The sequence below is a fragment of the Eumetopias jubatus genome, unplaced genomic scaffold (genome assembly GCF_037043125.1).
Source record: "Eumetopias jubatus isolate StellerSeaLion01/CBP00866 unplaced genomic scaffold, mEumJub1_p1.0 scaffold_10, whole genome shotgun sequence".
Lineage (NCBI taxonomy): Eukaryota > Metazoa > Chordata > Mammalia > Carnivora > Otariidae > Eumetopias > Eumetopias jubatus.
The window spans coordinates 36,119,688-36,137,870 of NW_028274816.1; the positions used below are offsets into that span (position 1 = coordinate 36,119,688).

At 53.8% G+C, this 18,183-nt stretch overlaps 1 protein-coding gene across 5 annotated transcripts in view; it reads left to right on the top strand.

Moving 5' to 3' along the window:
- The first annotated feature begins 666 nt into the window (after positions 1-666).
- CRISPLD2 (cysteine rich secretory protein LCCL domain containing 2) overlaps positions 667-18,183 on the top strand; it is a 124,126-nt gene continuing 106,609 nt past the window's right edge. For 4 of the 5 annotated variants that reach the window (XM_028093655.2, XM_028093641.2, XM_028093646.2 and 1 more), the window contains exon 1: positions 11,295-11,418. The gene's annotated coding sequence lies outside the window, so the exon portion shown is untranslated. Of the gene's footprint in view, positions 946-11,294; positions 11,419-18,183 lie in introns of those variants that run through there. The other variant, XM_028093632.2, reaches the window with a different exon arrangement.

The window sequence follows — 18,183 nt, forward strand, 5'->3', positions numbered from 1 at the left end:
GATCCCAGAAAGCTACCAGTAATGAAGCCAGCCAAGGTCTGTAAGCGCTGAGGTGTCTCAGTTGGGCTTGGGTCTTCCAATGATACTTCTGGCTGCAAAGTGAGCAAAGAGCAGGCGCAATAATGACGGCTGTCATTTATAAGCTTTTAAGTAAGTGTCAGGTACTTCCTACACCTGATTGCATCCAAACCTTACAACAATTTAGTGAAACAGGTTTGAGGTGTTTTTTTTTTTTTTAACATACAAGTCAGTGAATTTTTATTTATTGTAAAGTCTTTCCTCATGGACCAAGCTTGATGAGCTGGAGGCTTGAATGTGCTCTCTTACAGGGGAAGGGAAAGATCAAGAGCAGCTCTCAACACGCCATATGATTCCAGTTATTTGACATTCGAGACCTGGCAGAGCTGGGGGAGGTTAGGGGTCGACTCCGGAGGGCCACGAGCCGGTGGAAACATCCAGTGTGGTGGTTGCCATTACGCAGGTGGAGACGTTTGTCAGAACTCAGGCTGTGTGCGCTTTATTGTATATAGAGGTGACCTCTTGTAGGGTTGATTTAAAACTGCCCCTGAGGCCTCCTGCTGGTGAGAAGGGGGGCCAGAGGAAGGGGATCAGGTCTTCAGAACACGTGATTCTGCCTTCCTCTTTTGTGTCTCGAGGTTCATGACCCTTTCTCCGCTCAGCGGAGGCTGCTTCTGCCTTGGGGGGACTGGATTTCCTTAGCAGGAGCTCAGCAAGAGACGAAGAGCGTGGGTTTTGCTTTTATGTCCTTATCGAGTCCTGAAAGCTGAAGTGGGTGAAAGAAGAGTTTCCTAAGTTCTTTCAGCTCCCTTCCCACTTGGGCATCAGGAATCACACCTGATGAACTTGACTGTCGAGCTGACCACCAGCCAGAGAGGAGATAAAATCCAGCGCTTCACGGAAGAGGCATCCTTGCGGCACAAGAAGGTGGGAAATCCTTCCCTCCCGGTTCCAGCCAGGGAGTGGGGAGATGACAGGAGTTGGGGGTAGTGAGAGCCACCCCACGATATGTGATGCAGAGGGGAGACCCCCGTGCACCGTGGTCCAGCTCCAACGGCAGGGGGACGGGGGGTGGTGGCGTAAGCCCTAGCTGCTGGTATGGCCTGGTTAGGGTCAAGACCAGCTAGAGGTGAGCCCACGCTTGCTGTCCTGGTTGAGTGGGGCCACTAAAAAGATCTATCCAAGTGCTAATTCCCAGAATCTGTGAATGTGACCATGTTTGGGAAGAGTCTGCAGATGTGAGTCAGTAGCAGGTTCCAAGCTGAGTTTGTCCTGGACCACCTGGGTGGGCCCTGAATGCAATGATGAGTGTCGTTATAGGAAGAGGAGGAAGCCACATGAGGATGGCGGGCAGAGGTTGGGGTGATGTGGCCACAGGGGACGCCTGGAGCCACCAGAAGCTGGAAAAGGCCGGAAGTATTTTCCTCTAGATCCTTTGGAGAGTGCATGGCCCTACCCGCACCTTGATTTTGGACTTGAGGCCTCCAGAACTGGGAGAGAGTAAACACAAACTGGGGGTGTTGTGTTAAGCACCCCCAGTTTGTGGTCGTTTGTTACGGCAGTCCCAGGACACTAATCTTGCCTCCTGTCTTGTAAACAGATCTGGAGGGCCGGGGGTGGGCTGTCCCCCATCAAAACGATGAGGACCCCACCCCCCACCCCAGTTGGCATCTCAGGAAGGGGAGAGCTGAGGGAGACACAGCGGTGAGAGGCTCCGGATAGCACATCCATGGACCTGGGATTGGAGACTTTCCCATGAACGGAGATGAGGTCAGATAAGAAACTGGGGTTCTGCTTATTGTCAGGTTTAAGTTAAGTACTGCTCCTGGCACCACCTCACTCGCCCTTTGCAGAAGGTCAACACACACCTCTGAGTAGCTGTCCCGTCCCGAGGAAGTGAGAAACGCACAGAGGATGGCAGCTCGGGGGGAGGAGACAGCAAGGACGCGCTGGGCTCTCTGCCCGCAGCCTCGGCCCCTTTGCCAGTCCAGCCTGGTGAGGGCTTCTGCAGGCGTGTCCAGGCTCCCCGGGTGGTGGCGGGCCGGCTGCTGTCCACCAGGACGCTGCAGGCGCTCAAGGGCACTGGGGGTGCCGTGATGGCCATGAGGACTTGAAGAGCCCACCGGCACCGGCATGGCTTGCGTGGACCTCCCAGACCACGCAGAGTCTGAGACTGGCCACTGTCCGCGTTGCATCTGGAAAGTGTTACTCGATCACTAGGAAAATAATCAGGGCAAATCCAGGGCATTTCTGGTAAAGAGGCTGTAAGGAGGCGCCTCTCAGAGCCAGATGACTCAGGGCTGCGCCGAGTGCTGTGTGGTCTCCGAGCCGGCTGGCTGCCCTGGCCTTCCACGGTGTTCTGCTGATTCATGGTGGTTTCCCCCTTAAGGGGCGGTGCAGGGGCCCCTGGCCCGGCTCTGCAGCCACCCAAGCCCTTCCACAGATGCAGCTGATCCAGGGTCTGTGTTAGTGTCCTATGGTTGCTGTGACAAGTCACCACAGATTTTAGGGGCTCAAAACAACACAAATTTACTATCTCAAGTCCTGCAGGTCAGAAGTGCAAAATGGGTCTCACGGGGCTCAAGTCAGGGTGTCTGTAGGACTGTGTTCCTTCTGGGGGCGCCAGGGCAGAGTCTGCTTCCTGGCCGCCTCCAGCTTCCAAAGGTGCCGGGTGTCCCTTGGCTCGTGGGCCCTCCTCCACCTTCAGTGCATGTCACTCCCACCTCTGCCTCTGTCACCACATCACCTTCCCCTCTCTGACCTCTGACCCCTGCTTCCCTCTTACAAGGACCTCTGTGATCACATTGAACCCATGGGGTAATGCAGGCTAATCTCGTTTCAAGATCCTTAATCACATCAGCAGAGTCTCTTTTACAATGTGTAGTGGGTGGAACAGAATTCCTGTCCCCCTCCCCCCAAAATTCCTGTCCACCTGGACCCTCAGAATATGACCTTATTGGAAGTAGGGTCTGCACACTTGTGAGGTTGTGCTGGATTAGGAGGCGCCCTGATCCAGGCACCAGCGTCTTTGTAAGGGAAGGGGCATGGAGACCAGGATGCACAGGGAACATGGCCACGTGAAGATGGGGGCAGAAGCTGGGGGCAGAGGAGGCACGGAATGCCAGGGATCACCTGCGACCAGCAGGAGCTGAGAGAAAGGTCCACTGACACCTTGATTTCGGACTTCTGGCCTCTGGAACTGGGGGAGCACACGTTTCTGTTGTTTACCGCCTTTGTGCACCCCACCTTTGTGGCTCTTGGTCACAGCAGCCCCAGGAAACGAATGCATCATGTGACAGAACATTCACGGGGGCCCGGGAGGAGGAGGGGATGCCTTTGGGGGCCATCATTCAGCTGTGCTGGAGACTGTGGCCTGGAGGTTCTGCGCTTCACAGCCTCAGCTATGCATGCATGGGCAGGTTGGGCAGCCCCTCTGGGCCTTGGTTCCTTCAAGTGAGAGGGCAGAAAACAGCACATGCCCTGCAGTAAGTGTGAGGACTGCACGACAGGGTACACGGGTCGTATTAGAAGTTCTTATTCCACGAGTACCTGAGTATTAGATGGGGGCTCAGAGCTGGAGGCCAGTAGGGCCCTCGGAGAAGGGAACGATTCCCTGTCCTCTGCTGACAAAGTGGGGTTGAGCCAAGGTCAATGCAAATTTCCAGCTTGAAGGTGTGGACGAGTAGGAAGGAGGGGACCTCGGCCTGAGCTGCTTAGCAACTTGTATTGGCTTGCTCAGCCATAACTAAGTACCGCAGACTGGGGGCTTAAACAACAGAAGTTTATTTGACGCCAGTCATGACGATGACCTCATTTTAATTACCTTTTTTTTTTTTTTGGTTTTTTTATTTTTAAGTAGTCTTTACACCCAGCATGGGGCTCGAACTCACAATCCTGAGATCAAGAGTCCCAAGCTCCACCAGAGCCAGCCAGGCGCCTTCCTTAATTATCTTTTTAAAGACCTATCTCCAAATACGGTGCCCCTCTCAGGCACTGGGGGCTAGGACTTCAACATGTGAATTTGGGGGTGGAGAGGGGCACAATTCAGGCTAATTTTTACCAGACAGGTGGCTGTTTAGAGGGGAAACGTTTGGCCTTCAGAATCATCTCTCCTTTACAATGTTTGTCATCCCAGGACATGGTCTGTTAGTGTTTGCTGCATAACAAAGCATCCCGAACTGTAGGGGCTTCAAACGGTGACAGTGTATTATTCTCATGCTCTGTAGGGGGCAATCTGATGGTCCTTCTGTGGTCTTTCTGGGCTCACTCCTGTAGCTACAGGTGGCTGACAGTTTGAATAGGGCTGAGGGTCCAAGGTCACTCATTCGAATGCCAGGCAGTTGGTGCTGGCTGTCAGTTCAGGTGCCTTCGTTTGCCTGCATGTGGCCTTTCGTGCTCCAGAAGGCTAGACTGGGCTTCTCTAGAGCACAGCTGTCCCTGGGTCTGATAGAGTGGGAACAGAGGCTGCAGGCCCCTTAAGCCCCAGGCTTGGCATGGGTACCCCTCACTTCCACCATAATCTGTTGGCCAAAGTAAATCCCATGGCCAGTCCACATACAAGGGAGATCGAGTCCACCTCTTGATGAGACAAGGGACAGAGTCACACTACAAGGGGCAGGACGCGGGGATGTGGGGTTCCTTGGGAGCTGTCATTATAATGATCTATAATGATTTACATGGGCATTTCTCGTTTGAAGAGACATTTTCAGCTTTGACTTGGGGTGAAAGCAAGACCTAATGAGCACCAGCCCCCAGTCATTGAGCTGGTGGTAGTAATCTGAAACACCTGCACGCAGGATGAGCTCCTTCCATGTGTCCCCAGGTCGAAGCACCTGCTAGGCCTTGCACGTCTGCAGGTCTCATGAATGCACTTACCCAGCCAAAGCTGGCCACTGGCCGTGGGAGGTCTGTCCTCCATCAGGGGCCACTGTGGCCTATTTAACAGGAACACTGGTGCCACCCCATCATTTAGAAATAAAAGTCTCAGTTTACCTTGGTTTAGGTGAGAAGGAAGACAGAGTGCTGGCACATTCTATTTATTAGTGGCTCTGGGTTATTGCCAGTGTTGGCTAGTTTCTCGGGAGTCGGAGAGGGCTCTGTTCTAGTCAGCAAGCATCGGTGAGTGCCTGCCGTGTGCCCCGCACTGTGTTCATCCTTCTTATTCTTTTGTCTGTTGCTGCACAAGAGACCATCCCAGCCCCTGGAGGCTTGGAGCACAGCAGTCTTTTATTTTGCTCATGTGTCCACTGGATCCGGAGGACCCATTCCAAGATGGCGCACTCATGACCGCACGTTGGTGCTGGCTGTTGGCTCCTTCTAAGACGGGGAGACATGGACAGATCAGAAGCTGGAAGAGGCAGGAATCCTCCCCTTCCGGCTCCAGACGGAACATGACCCTGCCAACACCTTGATTTCAGACTCTGGGTTCTGGGAGAGAACAAATTCCTGTTGCTTTCAGTCCCCTGTTGGTGGTCATTTGTTACCAGCCCCAGGAAACCAGTGCATCCATGTACCCTGCTTTTCAATCTCTGACCACAAACTCCTTATTTGCTTGCTTCCTGGGGTGGGGGTGATTAGGGAGGGTGCCCCGGAGGAGGTCATGCTTGGCAGGAGCAGTGTTCATAGAAACAGGAGTGTGGACAAATTGGAGAGCAAACACGGACGGGATGATGCTAAGGATTCTCAACAGTTAGCTTGTTTCCGGCCACAGCTCTGTGACGTGGCCTGTTGCTACTGCCATTTACAGGGGAGGACACCGGGGGGCCGAGAAGTCAAGGCAGGTGTGACAGAGCTTGGATTCGAGGCCCTACAGGGGATCTGCAAGCTCAGTGCCGTGAGGAGGGGTGTGAGGACCCCTCCCCAGCAGATGGGGAGTCATCCCGTGTTTCCATTCCTGGAGGGCTCCAGCTCACAGAAGGACCCAGCCTATGCCCTGGGGGACATGGGAGAATGAGCAGCATCCGGAGACTTGGCTTCCTTCCAGGCAGAGAGAAAGGTTTAGAATCTTCCGGAAACACCACACTCTGGGCGTGAAACTCAGGGCCAGGCCTTCTCTGGAAAAGCCTGATTGTCACTGAGGGAGAAAGCAATCACCGTGGCAGCGTTTGCCAAAAGAGCTGGATTTCCTGAGCAGTTTCCAGTCATGGTCCTCAATGTTCTCTGGCTCCTGTGTTTGGAGATCGGGGAGAGACCAGAGGGCGCAGAAACCCCTGGGAGGGCGGGAACGCGGGCGTGTTTTGGACATCGGTCTGGGCTGACCCAGGTTAATGGCTTCAGAGTGTGAGCAAGGAGTTCCATGGAATTACAAAGTGGGGTTCTCCCCTTTCGTAAGGATGTGAAGACTCAGCCTTGAGCCATCTCCATCAGTCTGACCTTCAGGCGCGTCCCCCCTCCCCAGCTCACAGTGCCTTCCGTCACGCTCATGTTGCCTGGCAGTGCCCCCTGGGTCGCACGTGATTGACCAGGGGTGGACATCAGCTACCGACAGGGCCAAGTAGGTTCTGTCTCCAGGAACCGGAACTGGGAGGTGCCCGGGCACAGCCTGAGCGGGTCCATGGAACTAGGCGGATGTGAAGTCATGCTGGGGGGATGGTCATGGCCACAGGGAACGGGCAAGACCTGGCCACAGAGGAAAAAGGAAGGGACCCCCAAGTCAGTGCAGGAGAAATGCTCACAAAGGACTGCCAGAAGGCCCGACACCGTCCACGGCTAATTCGAGTTCTTTGAGGGTCTGGACTGTCCTTGGCTTCCCCATTAAGCCACCTTCCTTCCAGAAGCCCCCTTCCCTGCCTACACTCACTTGAGGGGCATTTCTTTTACAACTTCAGTCGATCAAGACCTTGCCCCAGATCTCCCCACCAGCAGGGCCCACACTGCCCCTAAAGAGTTGCCTACCAATAGAAGATGTGGAACTCACCCCATACCGTTCCTCAGCAGCAAGTCAAGCAAACCCATCCCACTCAGATCCTGGAGGACCCCATGATTGCTACCTGTCAACCCAGAGGTGTTCCCGTGTTTCCTGACGGTGACACCTCTTTCCCACTTTTGGTTCCTCTTTCTATGCCATGCACAAAATGGTACCCGCACCCATGTCTCCTTGTCTCAGATTGTTAGTGGTCTTTCATGCAAATGAAAGCTCACCAACACTCTGTAGCTGCTGAATGGGTGTGGCAAGAACAGACAGAGAAGCTGGAACTTGGTGTCCAGCCCAAGATCTTCTGATGAAAATAGCTGGTCAGCTGGTGAAGAAGATGTTGGTGTGAGTCCAAGACCCACCAGTCCTGTGGCAGCCTCATCGAGATAGGAGAGAAAGACCCGGTCTGTGCTCCGAGTGGTGAAACCCTCAGGACCGTCTGGTGTGACCCACTGTTTTGCACTTCTGCGTGTGCAGAAGTGTTGAGTGGTGCCCCCCGGTGGTAGCTGGCCTTCCTGTCAGCTTCCCACCCTGGTTCTGAGGCAGCAGGTGGGCAGAGGGCTGGAACCTCTCCCTGATGTCGAGACCAGGCCTGTGTGCTCCCACTTCCAGGCTGGGGCGGCATTCTAACCAGAAAGACCTTTTCCTTTGTCTCAAATGCTCCATGACTTGACTCCTGCCTGGCCAGCAAACCGGATCCTTTATTGGGATTTCCAAGGATCCAAGTGGCCATTCCCTTCCCAGGAGGACTCCTGGGTGCATCTTGGCCCTTTCCCATCTTCAGAGCTTCTCAGGAACCCATATTCCCCATGACACATCATCTTACTCGAATTCAAATATTACTTTCTGGAAATTGGATTCTAAGATTGCACAGTGATGGAAAATTTTTGATCAAGATTAAAATTATCTGTCTCTTGTTTTAGTTTGTTGACTCTAATAACAATAATATTCACTAATTCTTGCCATGTGCCAGACCCTGTCGTAATTTTTCATTAATTAATGTATGCCTTTAAACCATTTAATGTTTTAAAGGCAGCCCGTAGGGAGAAAGATGCCATTGTCATTACCCTCAGTTTACAGATGGGGAGCTGAGCACAGGCCAGGGGCTTGGAGGTAGAGGAGTTGGGTTTGGGTCCCAGCCTGACTGGTGCCAAACGGTGGCACCAACCAGCAAGCTACAGACTCAGCCTGCCCCTTTGGAGCCTGGGAGGCTGTTGTCACTCAGAGAGGTCAGGTGACTTGAGAAAAGACATACACAGCTGGTGCATGGTGGAGTCAGGATTGGAACTCCACGGACATGCAGAGATGATGCTCACTCCACTGGACTGCCTAGCTTAGCCCCATAAGAAGGATGGATTATCTTTTATTGAGTGTCTGCTCGGTGCCAGGCTGTGTCTGCAAATTCCACGTATCTTGTCTGCAAATTCTTTGATCTTCACCTGTTGAGAAGGGTGATCTATGTCTTCTCTTCCTGACCCCTGGCAGGCTCTGTGATTCAACTAGGAGTACAGCCGAAATGATGTTCTCTGATTTCCAATACCGGGTCATAAAAGGCCATGCATCTTCCACCCGCTTCTCTTGGGAGGCTTGCTGTGGGGGAAGTAAAATTCTGACTATCCCGAGACTGCCTTCCAGGAAAAACCACGTGGGGGCAGATCAGTCGAGACGTCCTGCTGAGCTCCCGCCACGTGGGTGACAGCTTGGATGTCCAGCCCAGCTGAGCCCTCAGATGCTGCCGCCCCAGCCAACATCTGATGGCAACTACACGAGAGACCCCTAAGCAAGAACCATGCAACCAGGCCTTTCCCAGATGCCTGACCTACAAAACTATGAGCAAAATACAATGGTGGTTTTAAGAGGTGGTTTTGGGTAATTTGTTACACAGCAGTAGTAACCATAATGTCCCATCTGAGAAATGTTTGCCAGACTGGGATGTTAAAGAGAAATGAAATAGCTCAGAAACGCTCAGTGGATCCATCCTGCAGCAAACCCAGACTCCCTAATCCCCTTGGGTCACCTGGTTTAGAGGCCAGGGTCATGAGCTGTGGTCCTGCACTGCCTGAGTTGGAGTCCCAACCCCAGCACTCAATAGCCAAGTGACCCTCACCTACCTGAGCCTCAGTTTCCCCATCTATAAAACAAGGCCAACTAAAGCCCCTCTGCTCATCAGGTTGTAAGAGGGTCACAGGCGGATGCTAGGGAAGCCCCGGGCACAGGGCCCGGCACGTGGAAGTGCTTGCTGGACGTCAGTGGGCAGCGGTGCGCATAGTCAGATGCCAGGCCCTGGAGGCTCAGTGGGTCAGACAAGAAGCGGGGGTGGGGGGGTGAGGCAGATAAGGAGAGGACCACAGAGGGAAAGGAGAGGGGTAAGGGTCTGGAAGGTTCCGTGGTGTGCAGGGTACTGGGGCAGGGGCTGCCAGGCTGGACGGGAGCCGGGAGGCTTGTGAGGGGATGACACTGTTGAGAGGTGCCCCCCGGTGGTAGCTGTGTCAGAGGTGCCCCTGGAATGCCTGGCCCAGGAAGGGTGTCTCCAGAGCCATCCTGGCCAACAAGGAGCCCACAGAGTTACCATAAAAAGCAACGGTAAGGAGGTGGGGGTTCGAGTTAGCAGAGCTCTGGACATTTAAGTACGAACTACCCCCACCCCCATGTGAAACCCGATCCTGTGTGGCTTTCCTTCCTCTCGTCTTTTTCTGGGTGGGGACCCAGTTTCTTCCACTCCCCCGAACCCAAAGCTTGTTGGTACATGGGCAGTGGCAGCCGAGTGGACGAGAGCATGAGTTCAAATCCCAGTTCCTCCCCTCAGGAGCGGTGTGGCCTCTGCAAACTACTTGCACCATGTGCCCAGTTTCCTGATGATAACAGCACCAGCTGGGGTGGGGGGAGGGTTGTGGGGGTGAGGGGAAGTTGACAGGGTAATGCATGTGAGGCCTGGTGCCTGATGAGCATCTCTTCTCTGTCTGGGTTTGTCCTTTGCTGAATGCGGGACTTGTTCTGGACTACGGGATACTCCAGTGTTTGGAACAGAGCCCGGCACACAGTAGGTGCTTAATAAGTTCTGCATGAATGTGGAGCTAGCGTGGAGCTTCAAAAGTAAAAAAAGTAAAGGGAACAGACAGAGATAACAACCATAAAGGTGCCTGTGCCACTTTTTATTGGCGTTTGAGCGGCACTGAAACCCTGGCAAGCGTTTGGGCTTTCCAAACCTGAGCCATGCATGTCCCGCCCACTCGCTGTCCATCTTGGCTCCCCCATCTGCTCTGACTCATCTGGATGCCCCTGATGCTTGAGATCCCAGAGGGGCCCTGTCCGCCCTGCCAGCGCTGCAGAGCACAGGGGCTGGTGCAGAGTGACCCGGTCGGAGTGTGCGGAAGGAGCAGATGATTCCCGGTCTTCATGCAGGGACGCGCCACGTGAGGACGGGCTCCCCCTGCCCTTGTCCGCCCACAGTGGATCCACACTCTCCTCTAGTCCTTCACCCCCTCTAGCCTTGGTTTCTTCACCTGCCAGCAAGGGCCTTGGATTTACGTGTTTCAAAGGCAGTGCCTTCTGGCTCTAAATGGAATCGTATTTGCCTGCACAGGTTAAGGATGCTAAATGCCTGTGGGCAAAATGTAGCTAGAGCAAGGTGCTGCACCCCAGCTGTGGGACTAGCGACACTCTTTTTTTCCAGGTCTCAGGTGTCTGATCTGCGAAATGGGATCACTTCCCCCATAGCAGATTCCTGTGAATGCGTACTGGGATAATGAAGGGCAAGCGCCTAGCGTGGAGCACGGTTTCTTGGTCTGCACACTGGGAATGCGTGTGTGCGTTTGTGCGTGTGTGTGTGTGTGTGTGTGTGTGAGACGAGTGGAGTTTTCTGCCACCGTGTAGAGAGGATGGGAGTAAATATAGCAAGTGTGTATTCTGTGCCACAGTTTACAGAGCCCACACCCTTCCCGGTTTTATTTGCTGCAATCCCGGGAGGTCACTTCACTATTCCCATTTTCCATTTGAGGCACAGAGAGATGGGATTTGGTAAATTTGCCAACCCCCGGTGGAAAGTGCTTGGCACCTCGCCGGACGCACAGTAAGCGCTCAGAGGAAACGATAGTTTCATGGTCACGCTGAGGAAAGCGAGCGCGTCCTCTTCTCAAGCCCAGATCTTAGGACGCTCTGGTCCAGCCCTGCGCGCGCCGCCCCCTGCCCCCTCACCCCCATTCCTGGCGCCCGCGGGACTCCCGGGGGGCGGGGAGGGGGAGAAGGGCGGAGCCGGGGGCGGGACTACGCCTTGCGGCCCTATCAGCGCCGCCGGCCTCCGGGGGCGTGGCACGGATGTTCTATAAGAGGCTGCGCGCAAGGCCCTTGCATCCACGCCGCGGTGTGTGGTGCCTGCGACAGACCCGCTGTGTAACCCGCTGTGCCGACCGTGTCCACTGTGTGCGCGCTGCTGCCGCTGCACGACACGGGAGACACCGGCGTGGTGGTGATTGGAGAGCCCTGCGGAGGTAAGTGTGACTTCGCTTCCTCTCCTCTCCAGGCTGCGATCCACTCCACTAATCTCTGAGCTGTATTAACCAGAGCTGATACCATGTCTTGGGGCTTACTGTGTGCAGGCACTGTGCTGGGCGCGCTACCTGCGGCTCAGAACCGGGCTCAGCCGCATGGCCTTTCATAGATGGAGAAACTGAGGCTCAGAGAGACCAAGGCACTTGCCCAAGACCTCACAACCAGGGAGCGAGGGATTCGGGACTCAAAGCCGGTCCGACTGCAGATTCCTGCTCTTTGAGCCTGGGTACTCTTGCCTCCCTTTGCAGTTCGCTAGCATCTGTTGCATTCCTGTGTACACAGTGGGTGTCAATAAATGGAAAACTGATGGTGTGAATGTGGCAAGCGTTTGAATGTGTCTATCCACGTGTGGATGGTCAGGGTGATCCTAAGGTGTGTGCATTCTCCTAGGGTTTACAGGGCCACGCCCCTTTATGATTTTATTTGCAACAAACCTGTGAGGTAGCCTGTCTCTTCCCATATTTCAGATGAAGATACTGAGGGTCAGAGAGGGGAAGTGAATTTTCCAGTTAGAGCCAGGGCAGCAACCCAGCCCTCCCTGCCTCTGAAGCTCCATGTCCAGGTGTGGGGCATGCCAGAGTTCCTGCAGGCTTGGGAACACATGCTGGGTCTCTTCAGCCAGACTGGACATCTGCGTACACTCCTTATGGGGGAAGAATTGTGCTGGAAGCTGAGGACTTGGCTCTGTGATTCCAGGGAAACAGCTGCCCTAGATGGACAGGGCCAGGGCAGGCCCCTTGTGTGGTGCAGACTCAGAGCCTCCCTTGCCCAGGACTCGGCTGGTGGACGAGTCAGAAAAGGCTTAGCTGATGCCTGCTCATTGAAGTCTAACTTGAGCTGGGCATCTTTTAGCCAAAGGCTGAGCTGCTGCTTTGGTTGAGAGAAGCAGCTGGGAGCCTGTGCAAATGCCCAGCTTGCCTGGCAAAGTGGGTTTGTACATCTCCACCCTGAGCATTTGGGTGCCATGTTCCGGCAGAATTGGGTGACCCTGCCTTCCCCAGTAGGGTCATCTAGGGTCTAAATCTGCCAGGTGAGAGCCCAGGGTCCAGCAGAACAAGATGAGAGGCATGCCCTCTTCTCCAAATAGACTGAGAGGGGGCCTTTGAAGGTTCTTGGTGTTTTGTGCACCTCGTTTTCTGCTTCTGCCTCTGATCTGGCTGTTTCCACATGGGAAGGAGGAACAGAAGATGTGGGAGCTGTATTGCTGGTGTGACAGGTGTGAGGCCATGCCACTTCCCTGCATTTTCATCCCTGCCACACACCTGGGCAGTCGGCCTCTTGATCCCCATTTCACAGATGAGTAAACCAAGGCTCAAAGAGGTAAAGATCATGCGAAAGGTCCCCTAGCTGATATGCCATGCTGTCACCTCCAGGTTTGTCTGCTTGCAGACCTTGTGCTCTTAACCGCTGGGCCCTGCCTCCTTTAAGACGTTTCTTTGCCCAACCACTAACTTCACCTCCGGACCTGACCTGCACACAGAATTTCGTGTTGTCTGAGAGGGGTTCCAGTAAAATCTGTCAGCAAAGTTAAGCCCAAGCCCCCAGGTTCCCAATAATATGCACCCGGGGAGGAGAAAGAGAGCAATTTGGATTCTTTACAGAGTCTCTGAAGATGTAGGAGTGGGAATAGTAACATTTATAGTAATACCAGCAGCTGACGTGTACCTGACACTCAGAATGAGCCAGATGTGCCCGGGCTTTACGTGGGTGATCTCATGGCCTTCTTTAGGAGGCGGACACTGGGCTGTCTTCCTTTTTACAAGGAGGAAATTGAGTCTCGGAGTGATGAAGGCATGTATGCAACATGACACAGGCAGGGCAGGGGAGAGTGGTCCTCCAGGCTGGGTCCCGTCCCCGACTCTGGAAGAAGGTGTTTGCCCACTGGCCAGCTGTTTGTCACAGCAGAGCTGGCCAAGAGTCAGGGCTTCTCATGCCATGTGGGATCCGGATCCCTGCCCGACTTAGGGGTAGGCCTGGACAGGGGATGCCCTGACACAGGGGCCGGGGCTCCACTCTGCTGACAGGTAGCAGTGTCAGCGTGCAGACAGCCCTGCTCTGGGACCCAGATCAGCCTCTGGACTGCAGAGGAGAGCTGGGTTGGCAGCGGAGGGCCCGGAGCCTTCGCAGAAGAGCACGAGGCCTCTGGGAGTCCCACACTTCATCCCTCCCTCCAACACCCCTCATTGGATATTGGGCCTTTTGTAGGTTGCATTTGAAAACTGGCTTTTAGAGGCGGGACCCTCAAATGCTGACCTCTTTGGCCTTGTGGGAGCTGGAACATTTCTTTGCTCTGTCACCAGTGTAATTTACTATGTATGGGAGGTGCCTCTGTGTCTGCTTGCTCCAGACCTAGGAGGCTTTTTTTTTTTTTTTTTTGTAAACTCACTGGTTTTTGATCAGTCCCAGATGTGCAAACGCAGCATCACTCAAAGGGGCTGATGGCTTGTCAAGAAAGGAAAATACAACACGGGCATCATTTCATTTCATCTTCAGTTAATGAAGCTGAGTAGCTGCTCAGCTCTTCTGAGAGGACGGGGACCCTGAGCCTCTCTGGAAGTCCTAACTGAGGTACACCATGTTCTGGAACAGGAAGGCGAGGGCAGATCTGGGTGGTGGTTGATAGGACCCGCCATAACCTTTTTTCTTCTTTCTTTCCTTGAAAAAATTATTTTCACGTGGTAAAATACTCATAAGCACAAAATTTACCATTTTAACCATTTTAAAGCATAGAGCGCAGTGGCATTGTGCATGTTTACAATGCTGTGCACCCAGCACCCCTGTCTGGTTCCAGAATGTCCTCATCACCCCCAAAGGACACCCCGTAGCCATTGTTACCCGGTCTCTCCTCCCCAGCCCCCGACGACCACCAGGCTGCTTGCCATCTCTGTGGATTTGCTTATTCTGGAAATCTCATATAAATGGAATGAGGTGATATGTGGCCTTCTGTGACTGGTGTCTTGCACTTAATGTGATGCTTTCAGAGTCCCTCCACGTTGTAGTGTGTATTAGTGCTTTGTTCCTTTTCATGGCCGAGTAATATTCCACTGTGTGGATGGACCACATTTCATTTATCCATCCTTCCATCCATGGATGTTTGGGTTGTTTCCACCATTTGGCTGTTATGAACAACGTTGCTGTGGACACATGTAGACACATCTTTGTTGGAACAGCTCTTTGTAGTTTTTTGGGGTCCGCACCTAGAAGTGGGATTGCCAAGTCACACGGTCACTTTATTGTTAACTTATGGAGGAAACCGTGTTCTCCCTTCTTGGCTTCTTTCTTTTTAATTTTTTATTGTTATGTTAATCAACACACATTACATTAGTTTTTGATGTAGCGTTCCATGATTCATTGTTTGTGCATAACACCCAGTGCTCCATGCAGAACGTGCCCTCTTTAATACCCATCACCAGGCTAACCCATCCCCCCACCCCCCTCCCCTCTAGAACCCTGTTTGTTTTTCAGAGTCCATCATCTCTCATGGTTCGTCTCCCCCTCCAATTTCCCCCCTTCATTCTTCCCCTCTTGCTATCTTCTCCCTTTTTTCTTTTCTTAAAGAAAAGAATTATATATTGCATTATTTGTTTCAGAGGTACAGATCTGTGATTCAACAGTCTTGCCCAATTCACAGCGCTCACCATAGCACATACCCTCCCCAGTGTCTATCACCCAGCCACCCCATCCCTCCCACCCCCCCCACCACTCCAGCAACCCTCAGTTTGTTTCCTGAGATTAAGAATTCCTCATATCAGTGAGGTCATATGATACATGTCTTTCTCTGATTGACTTATTTCACTCCTCTCGGCTTCTTTCTTAAAGAAGCATAGACTCAGGTCATCTCACTACAGAACAGATCAAGGCCCTCCACCGTGGACGCAGGGAAATCTGGGTGTTCTGGGGGACGTGTTGCCATTCCCCCCAGGGTCATGGCAGCAACTGGTGGAGAATCCCGTCTGAGGCATTCTGCCCCAGGCTGTGTACTTGTGGGTGTTCACAGACAGACCCCGCCCCCCTTGTTATGGCCATGAGGACAGACAGTTTCTCGTGGTTCAGCCCCAGGGAGATTTATCTTCTCTGATTGTCTCAAGTGCTGTGTCAGCTTAGACGAAAACCACAGGTTTCAGGGAAAAAGAAATTCATAATGCGGATCATGCAACTTCTGGACCATCATTTAAAAAATATTATAAATTATGAAATCCCACATTTTCAACCCAAATTTCTGAACCGTGTCCCATTGTGAGTGCGGGAGGGCAGTATCCCAGAAGGAAAAATAGTAGAGCTTCCATTTCATTCGTAGTCAAATGGTCCTGGAATCGAGCCTACTCTAAAGTTCTTCTGGACTGGAAAAAACCCACTCTGATCTCTCTAGGATTGGGAGCTGGATGGCACCTGCTGGTTCCGACTTGATAAGAGCTTGAGAAATCCCTCTAGAGTAAAGGCAAGGAAAGGTGATAGAGAGTGCCCCAAGCAGAGGGACCATGTGTGTGCAAAGGCCTGGAGATGGGGCGGGGCCTAGCACCCGTGGAAAATGGCAAGGAGTTCCGTATGGCTAGAGTCTGAGCATCAGGCCCTCAGGCCCAGAGTGGCAAGGGTCTGCCCTGAGGGTGGGGTGAGTTTGGATTTCCTTTTTTTCTTTTTTTAGAGAGTGAGGATGTGTGCAATTGGCGGGGGGGGGGGGGGGGCTTGGGGGGGAAGGGCAGAGGGGGAGGGAGAGAGAGAATCCCAGGCAGGCTCCATGCGCAGCACAGAGCCCAACGCAGAGCTCGACCTCACGACCCTGAGATCATGACCTGAGCTGAAATCAAGAGTCAGGCATTTAACCGACTGAGCCACCCTTGTGCCCCCTGGGTCTGGATTTCCTGTCACAGGCTGTGGGCCTTGCACTTGAGAACAGATTACTGTGAAATGAGCAGTGTTCCCCAAAGTGTGGGGAGCCATCCCCACTGGTCCCCGCCATGACCGAGCCTGTGCACAGACCCAGCCCCAAAGGCCTCCCATCCAGGGGCTGGCCTTTTAGGTCAAGGCAAATGTGGGTGGTGCTGCCTGTGCCCAACACCTGCCCCACACCATGCTCCCCCTTTATGGCAAAGACAGAGCGCCCTCGGCATAAAAGTCTGTGGCTGGCATCCGTGGCCAGCTGGGAGGCCCTCACTTTGTTCTGTTTTCAACATGTGAAGTTTTACTCCTGCCTTCTGTTCGAGGCAGAAGTGATCTTGTTCTTTGTAAATGGTGGGGATGGAAAGTTACCTTTACCAAGGACATTTCTCTGCACCCTCAATGCGGGCCACCTTACGTAAAAGTACACAGTATGGATTACTGCTGGTAGCCCGGGGCGGGGCGGGGGCGGGGCGGGGGGGGGGGGGAAGGTAGGTGTGCCGAGGGTGGGAGTTTGGGAAGTGCTGCATTCGGGTGGGGCATGAGATTTAAGACTGTTACAGTCTGGGGCCACAACTGTCAAAGTTGGGCCCCCCTCCAAGGGGGGCGCAGCAGTACCTGGGAACTTGTTAGGAATGCAGATTCTCAGGCCCCAATCCCAGGCTTCCTGAATCAGAAGCTACGAGGGTGGGGCCAGCAATCTGTGTTTTAATGAGGCTTCTGGCACTTTCTGGCTCAGGCCTGAAGGTGAGCCCTGCCACCCTATACAGCTGATGAAGACTTGCCTTGAGGCCCCGGCACCAACATGGGGAGGGGATGGCTGGCTAGTGGGGGTGGATGTGAAGTTGTGTGGAAGGTTCCGGATGTAGGGCCTGGGACCAGAGAGGGGTCACACGACCAGACAGGAGTAAGAGCCCTGGGGGCTGGGATGGCCACCTCTGTGCAGGGTCGAGAGGCCCCTTCACAAGCTGTTGGCAGATTCATGGCTTTTCTTCCAGAAGAATGCTCAGCTTGTTGGCACTCATTGCTCTGGGGCCTTGAGCAGTGTCCGGAGGAGTCTAGCATCTTCCTTCGGAGCACATTCACTGCCCCTGTGTGCCCAGGAGCTTTTAAAATACATCTGTTTGTAAGCCCCAAACGCCCCCTCTGGAACAATGAGCAGTTCCCTCAACGGCGCTGAAAATATATCTGAGTGTGTGTATACCATCGGCCGCCACCCCCCTCTCTGCCCCACACCAGCTCCGACACAGCTGGTCTGTTCTCTCCCGGGGAAGCGCCTGGCCGCTGAAAACCCTGTTTATTCCCGGGAACCTTCAAGGCTCGGGCCTCACTGGCGTGGAAGGCATTTGCAGCTTTGGCACCGCCGGACAAAGTGCCCTCTCAGACTTGGGATGAACCGGGCCCTGTCTGGGAGAGTTGGTGTCTGGTCCAAGGGGGAGGCCCCCGCCGGGCGCAGGGCTTTATCTGGGCTGCAGTCTGAAGGGCTGTTGAGGCCAGGCCCTGGACCTGCCTCAGCCCTGAGACTCCTTAGGGACAGCCCCGAGGATCTTCTCCTCCTTGCTGCATCTCACACTTCCCTTGGTCTGTTCTTAGAAGCCAGAGCGATCTCAAACTTGAAAAAAGTTGTATTCAAGTTTCACGTTACCAGAGAGGAGTGCGTGCTCATTGGTGCGCTCCGGGTGACTTCTCCCCAAGTGCACAAGCTGCAGGGAGCCCGAGCCACCCCCGGGCCCCTCCCCTGGCCCTGCCCCCCCCCCCCCCCCCCCCCGGGGAACCATTTCCCGACTTCTAACAGAATGGAGCCTGTTTAATCATTGGAGTCTGGCTTC